This window comes from Theobroma umbraticum, unplaced genomic scaffold (assembly GCF_002168275.2).
Source record: "Theobroma umbraticum cultivar Fairchild unplaced genomic scaffold, ASM216827v3 scaffold_147.0, whole genome shotgun sequence".
Classification (NCBI taxonomy): domain Eukaryota; kingdom Viridiplantae; phylum Streptophyta; class Magnoliopsida; order Malvales; family Malvaceae; genus Theobroma; species Theobroma umbraticum.
The window spans coordinates 363,886-372,153 of NW_018397259.1; positions in this window are offsets into that span (position 1 = coordinate 363,886).

An 8,268-nucleotide genomic window follows, 5' to 3' on the forward strand; every position below is an offset into this window, starting at 1 on the left:
ATTGAGAAGTGTTTCTGGCAGCAAAGGTTTCGAAGATTTGAAAGAAATAGATGCATGCGTGTTATCATCCTTTGGTTAAATGGTGGATTTAAGCCTTGATAATCAAAACTAGGTGACATATTGGAGATGCATGTAAAGTCCAAGCTATTCTAAAGGTAAGCATGCAATGCGAATGGTTTGTGCTATCTTAGATTCAGCTAGGAAGAATGTTTATACTAGTTCTAAGTTTTAGTGTTGTGTGAATCTAATGTTTTGAAGAAAGTAAGGGATAGAGGATTATGCATATAAAAATTTAAGACTTCTTTGGTAAAGTTGCTGCCACATATGTATTTGTGCATGAGCATGAGATTTATTTTGAAGTAAGGATGACTATAGCATGAATTGAACTACTTGACTAATGATTAGTTGTTAAATAAGACTAGAGAATAAAGAATAAATATAAAAGCATCAAGCTAAATGGGGGCAACAAGTGTGAGTTAGAATGAATTGTAAAGTTGTGAAGTGTTTTGGATTTAATTGCTAACAGGGAATTGACAATTAAGGAATAGTTGTTGTGGGTGTAAATCAAGAAGGATAACAGTTAAACGGCAATAGATATTGATCGATTAAGAACGCAAAGAGTTTAGATTGACAAAGTAATATCCTACCAAGAAAGGTAAGCAGGGAGTGTCTAGTTAAAAAGGTTCTGTAATATATGTAATAGTGTTTCATATACAACTACATGATTATGATTTATTTGACGTTATTGTGAAAAGCATGAGCTAGTAGAAATGATAGGCAATTGTGGATGCAATGACTTTTGAAATTTCCTTTATATATGTATATATAAATTAAATACGTAAAGGGTTTTGGAAATCGAGAAACAAGCTCCTTATTACAATTTACATCAAAATGTGCCTTACATATTTGTGTGATGAGCATATATGATTATGCATGATAAACGGCCATACTTTATGTTCACCATATTTGACTAAATTTCAAACTTTACGTAAAGGTTTACGCTAAGTGCTTTTTGTGAACAAAGTTTCAAAGGTGTCCATATTTTGTTTTCAAAATGGTTATAAGTTAAATGTTTTGAAAACATTGTGTTACCATATTTGAAAAATGATTTGGACAAACTGAGAGAATAAAAAATAGGTCAAAATGTCACACCAGGATAATGTGACCTTTGTACACAAGTGAACTCTATCTAAAGATATTTTTGGGTCGTCAATGGACTGTGAATATACATGGCAAGGCTACAGGTTATGATTATACGTGGTAAGGCCACAAGTTATATGTGGTTACGACCACACGATTACTCCAATGTCGACCAATATCATTGAGTTTTGCCATGCCACGGGCTGATTATGCACTAGAGAGTAGCATCTCTTTTTTATTTTTACCTTGTAATCTTTACATGATGTAGAAATATTGATTTTCTGTAGCTCCCCTTTTTATTCGAAAAGATTTTAGTGCATAACGTGTTGAGCACAAGTTTATTTCATGCAGATGTGTACGACTAGTTATACGTAACCTATTTAACAAAAGTTTGCGTGTTTATATTTGGCTTTATTGTGATTACAAAGGGATTTAATGATTTTTTGATTAAAGTCTGTTTATTTATGCACCGCCTTGGCATTAATTGATAATGGATGCATTGCATTATGATTTACATGGCATATTTGCAAGGCAACAAATACTTTATTTGAGTTCATAAGGTTATCATTTCATACTTTGATTTTAATATTCAAAATTTCTACTCTATACTTGTTTCCCACCTTTGCTCTGCTCACTAAACCGATGATCACTGAGTCTGTGAAACTCACCCAAATATTCTCATTTTGCTAATAAGTGATCAACTAACGCACTTTTCCTCGATACAATTTTAATTCATTGTGGGGTAAGTAATGGCATCTCTTAGAACTTTACTCCAAGTTGCTCCGCTACTAGAGATTGTGTTTATTGTAGGGTTGCTTAGTTATGTTTAAGACAACCCAAATGAAAGATAGTTTTAAATAGTTTGAGTTATGTATAATGAACAAACTAAATGGTTGTTGTTTTAAGTGATCTTGGTGAATGCGAATACTTTATTATGGCTTAAATATAAGTCTCATTTTAAGTTTATTCAAGTGCCCAGCTCTTCTTAGTAGAGCAAGCCATATATATAATGTGACTAGTAAATTTGATTAACTATTGTGCTTAGATATGCGGACATGTAAAATCGAAATACGTTTTTACATTTATATTAATCACCCAATTTGATTAATAAAAGATTTCCACATTAAGGTTGGCTTCGGGTTTGGTCAGCTTTCTCGGGAGACTCGAATGTCGGTAGTGATCGAGAAGCAATCGTTATAAGTGTTTCATATTAATTATCTATTTTGTTTATTACTGGTGTTCAAAGTTAAGGTTACTTGATTAGTATTGATTAATTTGAGTGCAATAACCTTACATTTTTTTATAAAACTTGGTTTATGCTTAATGATTGTGCTTTAATGGCATTAATAGTGTTAGCCATTATGTTTTATATATGTATTATGCTTTATCTTATTGTTGAATTTCTAAGTTAGATCCTGTTATATTGATGTTAGCTTAATTTAATCTTCTTCTAATGTTTTGTAATTTGTGGGTTGTTCAGTTTGGATACTAGCATGCTCATTTTGATCCCTTTTAATACTACTCAAATATATTTATTAGTGTGCTTTGTTTTGAATGATGTGTCTATCATTAATTATTGGCCATCATGTGTTGTTCTATCATTTGTTAATAATTTTTATATTTAAGTTCCTTATACAAATACTGGTTCTATTGTTTCAGGTTCATCAGTTTCTTTATCATTGTTCATGAATTTAATTTGCTGTGAACAATTTTTTATTATTTATGCATAACAAGATTTTGTTTAGGAAGATAAAAAATAACTATATAGTTAATATGGATGTTAAACTAATCTTTGCAATTCATGTTTTCATACTTGGATTAAAATTTTTCTCTTATAGTCTGCCAAAAAAATCCTTATGCTATTATAAATTTGAAATTGTTCTCTGTCTTATTTGATCATTACCTCAAATATATTATTTAAATTTGTTTTAACAATACATGATTTGCATGTATAAAAACATTTGATTAAAATTGTTCTCCATGTTCTGTTCCCTTAACTGTTTAGGAATATGAAAAAAAAAAGTGTTTACATGGCATCGATGTTTGATTCATCTATGGAATTCTTGTATTTGATGATTAACTCAAATTTACCTGTTGATGCTTTGCGAAGAAAACAAAAACATATGTTTTTTTTAAAATATTAATTTTTTTATATGATTGTTAGTTGATGTTTATCATCCAAATTTTTATTCGTTTTGACCTTACTCTCTCAAATTGTGTAGTATGATCTAAGTTTGAGTAATGTGTTGATTATTAATTGCTAAGCATGATATGGTATTCTATCAGTTGTTCAAAGTTTCTATTTAATTTTACTTATTTTGTTTTGTCTGTATTTTGTGCATATAATGTGTACTTTCTTTTTTTCCATTCTATCATTTTGGCTAATTTGCAATCTAATTCATTACACTATGAACATTATTTTTATTATTTTGTTTCTTTTTATAATATATTATCACAATTTGCTTAGATTTAAATGCTCTTATCTGAATATTAATGTCTTTTAATGTTTGTTTATTTTTTTCAGATTGTTCGTTAATTTAAAATTTGCCACCAACAGAGGCTCATGGCACAAAATGTAAAGTGTTTTAGTTTAGTTTTCTTTTAATTTGCAAATTACTAATTTGTTGTTTTCTCTGTTTGTTTATTGCTTAGTTTATTTAAAGTTAGCATCATTTTCTGCAACTTGGTACAATTATCAAAACTAGTATATCTTTATTAAAGTTGCGTGTGTGCTTAGCCTCTTATTTGTAACTCTTACCTGAACTGTTTATCTTATTTTTCATCCTTAAATTGTAAGTGAGATAATAGTTGTGGATAAACCAAGTCAAGTAAAGCAAAATAGAAACAATAGGTTGAAAATATTGAGAGCTAAAAAAGAATTCTAACATATGCAAAATGCTAACCCATACACGGTTAAATTTGATAGTAACCCATCACTTTTTGTACAAGGCAATCATTGTTTACCTCAACCAAATGACCCAAACATTGTTACAAATTAAAGCTCTAGATTACTTCCTTATGTCCAACAATCTAATAACACATTTAATGTTATTGATGTGCTTATCGATGGGCATGTGACAGTTCATTCAACTGTAAATGCTCAAAGTGAACTGGAAACAAGTTTAGTTGAACCAATGACTGTTAATTGCAATTTGAATTCAACATATGTTGTTTCCAATACAACACAAATAAATTTTACAACTTTCCACACATCTGTCTCCATTAATTATTTTGCAGGGAATATTGGATTGATCATTGGCAATTCAACTCAATATCATCACTTTAATGATTCAACATTTTTCAAACCCAAATCGACAAATCCTCACAATGGTAATATTATTAGTCAACTTTTGATACAAATAATTATTAATCATATGCTAACATTCCTTTATTTAAATTTAACTTTAAATTCAAAAAAAATAATTGAACATAACTCATTCTCAATTAATATCATGTTTGTCCAAATTCATGAAGGTTACATGGAAGATCTTACTTATCATCCTCATATCTCTTTTCCATCGAGTTTTTTTCTCATGGAAATTGAATAAAGCGTATATGATCTTTCACAATAAGAACAATATTTTTTCGAATTAAATTTACACCTTCTCATGATAAGACCATTGTAGTTCATGCATGTAACGATTAGTAGATTTTACTATATTTTTTTTATTTGTTGAATTAAACATGATTGATTGCATTTTACATGCGAATAATCATAATTGATGCAAATGATTATATTCCTTTTGTAATCCACTCTTCACAAAATGTCCTACTTTAAGGTATAATGTGTTTTAATTTCAGCAAGTTTTAAGCTTTGAATTGTGAATTAATTTTTTTTGTTCTAAAACCTTTATATTTTCTCATTATTTACATTCCATTCTATTTTGATGATATTCTTTGCTTATTGTATTTAGGGTATTTAGATTTGTAATGTCTGTTGTTATTTTTCTTTTTTGATTTTATGATTGTTTGGTTTGATTAATTTCTTAATATCTCTTTTTTTTTTAACCAAAGTTTATGCTTTGCTTGTTGCTTCAATTGAGAGGAATATTGTAAGAAATCAACTTTTTTTATTTTGCTTAAGTGTTGTTTGTTGAATTTGTTGTTAAAATGTTTTAAAATTAACACAAATAACTTTGCTTGTTATTAATCCATAATAATAGTTTGGGTTGTCATCGACGATCCAATTTTCATCAAAAATGAATCGTTTTATTCGTTAAGAGAAGGATCGGTCATTAAAAAATATGGATAAAATGTGTATGATTTTTCTTTCCTTTAGTGATGAGAACAATATTTTCTTCGGTCGAAGTTTGGACCATCTCATGATAGCGTAGCTATTATTTTAGTTTTATTAAATTGTTGGGGATAATGCACTCTTTTTTCCCATTTGTTTCTTATATTTTCTTTCATGTGTTTTTCCTTCCTTTATTAATAAGACTAATAAATCCATGGGCTTAGGTGCTTGGTTGCATGTTTTGTTTAGTTTGTTCATGATTGCTCTCTATTGATCTATATAATCTAGGTGAGTACATTTAATGTTTCGAGGGTAAGAAACTTTTTACTTGATTTGTTTCTCATATTTTGTTTGTTGTATTTTTCATTGTTCAATTAACATGTTTGGTGTATTTGTATGTTAGGGTCTTGCTTGGCTTCTTGGTGTTTTTTCTTAAAGGTTATACTCTGCTCAGCTATATTTCCTACTTATAGGATGATGTGTTGATTTGATTTGATGATGACCAGCTAAGGAGAAGAATCATCCACCAAGAAATACAAAACCTGGTACAAAAGATATATTATTTCATGCCTAATCCAATAATCTTATTACTGGTTATTTACCCGCATAATTCTTTTAACATTTGAGATATATTCTATTAAGTGTCAAGCCTAACAATACAATATATAAAACTATATCCTACCAACCTTTGGCTAAACAAATTTGATGACATAAATTGTACAACTAAGTTTTTCTTAATAATGTAACTTAAGTGTGTAGATACTTTCAAAATCTTCTCTACACAGTCAATTATGTTATGCTCTGCAAATTCTATAATATATGAATTTGGTATGACTATGTTTTACCCTAATTATAAGATGACTGTGTGAAGGTTCTCCAAATTTTTTGCTATACTTTTTCTATTAGCTTTTTCCTTCATTCTGTTTCATGGATGCTTCTTCAAACTTGATGAATTGTAGTTCTGATCTCTTTTTACACTACAAATGAAGGTAATGATTGCTCATCTTTCCTAGCATCACAAATAACACTTACACACCAACAATCTTAATTTCAAACATGCAAATTACAATTATATATTTTTTGTTTGATGAATCTTTTTTGACCAACTAAAAGACAAATCATTTTATGACCTCAAATACTTACATGTATGTATAGCTATCTAATTTTTGAATTCCATTCATATTTCTCCTAGCATTTTTCTTTTGGTATTTTTTTTACCAAATATTATTCCCATCATTTACTTCATGCCTTTAATGATGAACTGTTTAGCAAGTCTAGATTTTTATTTTATTTTAACACTTTTCATATGTGATATTGTAATTCTTTCTTTTAAGTGCAGTCTATCCTTCAAACCAATCCATTGACACAAGAACAACTTGACAGTAGATTTTTTGCTCAATTGGTAATATTAACAAACTATCATATTTCATTCACAATTGTATAATACACTTGCTTATATTTTTTGCAACAAGGTAGCATGATTCATTGAACACTAAGATCAATTATGTCTAAGCTTAGAAATAACAAAGAGTAAGTTGAATTGTAAAACTAAAATGATTAATAGCATATTTACAATTTGCATCTTATGTTAGCTGTCAGCATATCAATAGTTGGTTGATAAAATTGTCTTTGAAAATATGCCAATCCTTGGGTGCCATTCTTCAAGTGTTGTTATTTCGTGTGAATTTCATCTCTGTCTTCTAGCTCTCGCCTGTTTTTCATCGTTAGAAAAAAAGATTTGATTTAACAAATCCAAGATATTTAATACTGTGTGTGCTTTGTTTCATTAATCCTTTGTAACAATATTGGTACTTAAAAATGGTTTTGGTCTTGATTTGTATTTCCTTTGTAATCGTCGCTTTAACTAAAAATTTCAAATATTAATCATCCAAGAGTTCATCGAAACTAAGATTACATAAGTATTTATAACTAAACCAAAACCTTAATAAAATGTCAAATATAGAATATAACCCTAATGAAATAGAGTTATTTTGATAAGTTTTGGGGGCTTAAGTAGTTAGATCTTTCAGATTTTAGGTTTAAATAGTAATATTTTAGGTATTTTTCTAGTTTAAGTTTGATTATATGTTGAGTAGTTAATTTAACTTATTTTAGTTAAATTTCATATTATTTTATTTTAAATTACTTTAAAAGTACTATTGGTAATTTCTATTATTGTTTTTGTAAGAAATTTGATGAAAAATGCTCATTTGATGAAAATTCGTGTAAGTATGGCGATGACTTCATTTGTATATATTATGGTATTTTAACCATATCTCTATTTGTAAGACTCCAAATGAAGTGATGCTTAGACCACTAGAGTAATAAGAGGAAGAGCTACAACTTTTTTGTTTACTATTTCACCCAATTCAAATTGGATCATGGTCAAAATATTTGTCTAATTTAGAGAACTGCAGCAATATGTATAGACTGAACATGATGTAGTATTTGAAGCATATATTTCAATCCAGGAGTCCAATTGACATGATTCTTAAGCCATTGAAAAACTAAGAGATAGGGCTACAATTTTTATATTTATCACTTTTTCTAGTTCAGAGTAGATCAGGGTGAAAATAACGTTTGAAGTTGATAGACTACCACAGCACTAGGAGAATATGGCTACAATGTTGGTGAAAGGAATCTCACCATACAATTTCCCGAGAGCTCAGTGCTGCAGCATTGGAGAATTAGCGCTGTAGCGCTACTGTAGCAAAACCAGTACCATGGTGCCAAGAAATCAAGGCCGAGGTGCTGGGTGATTTTCTTAAAATAAAAATTTGACAGGATTTTGGAAATTAGGTTACTTGAAGCCTATTTAAGGAACATTTTTCAAAGGTTTTAAGGGAGAGGCAACAAGCAACTATTTTGGAGATTTGGAGCTAAGAACAAAGCAA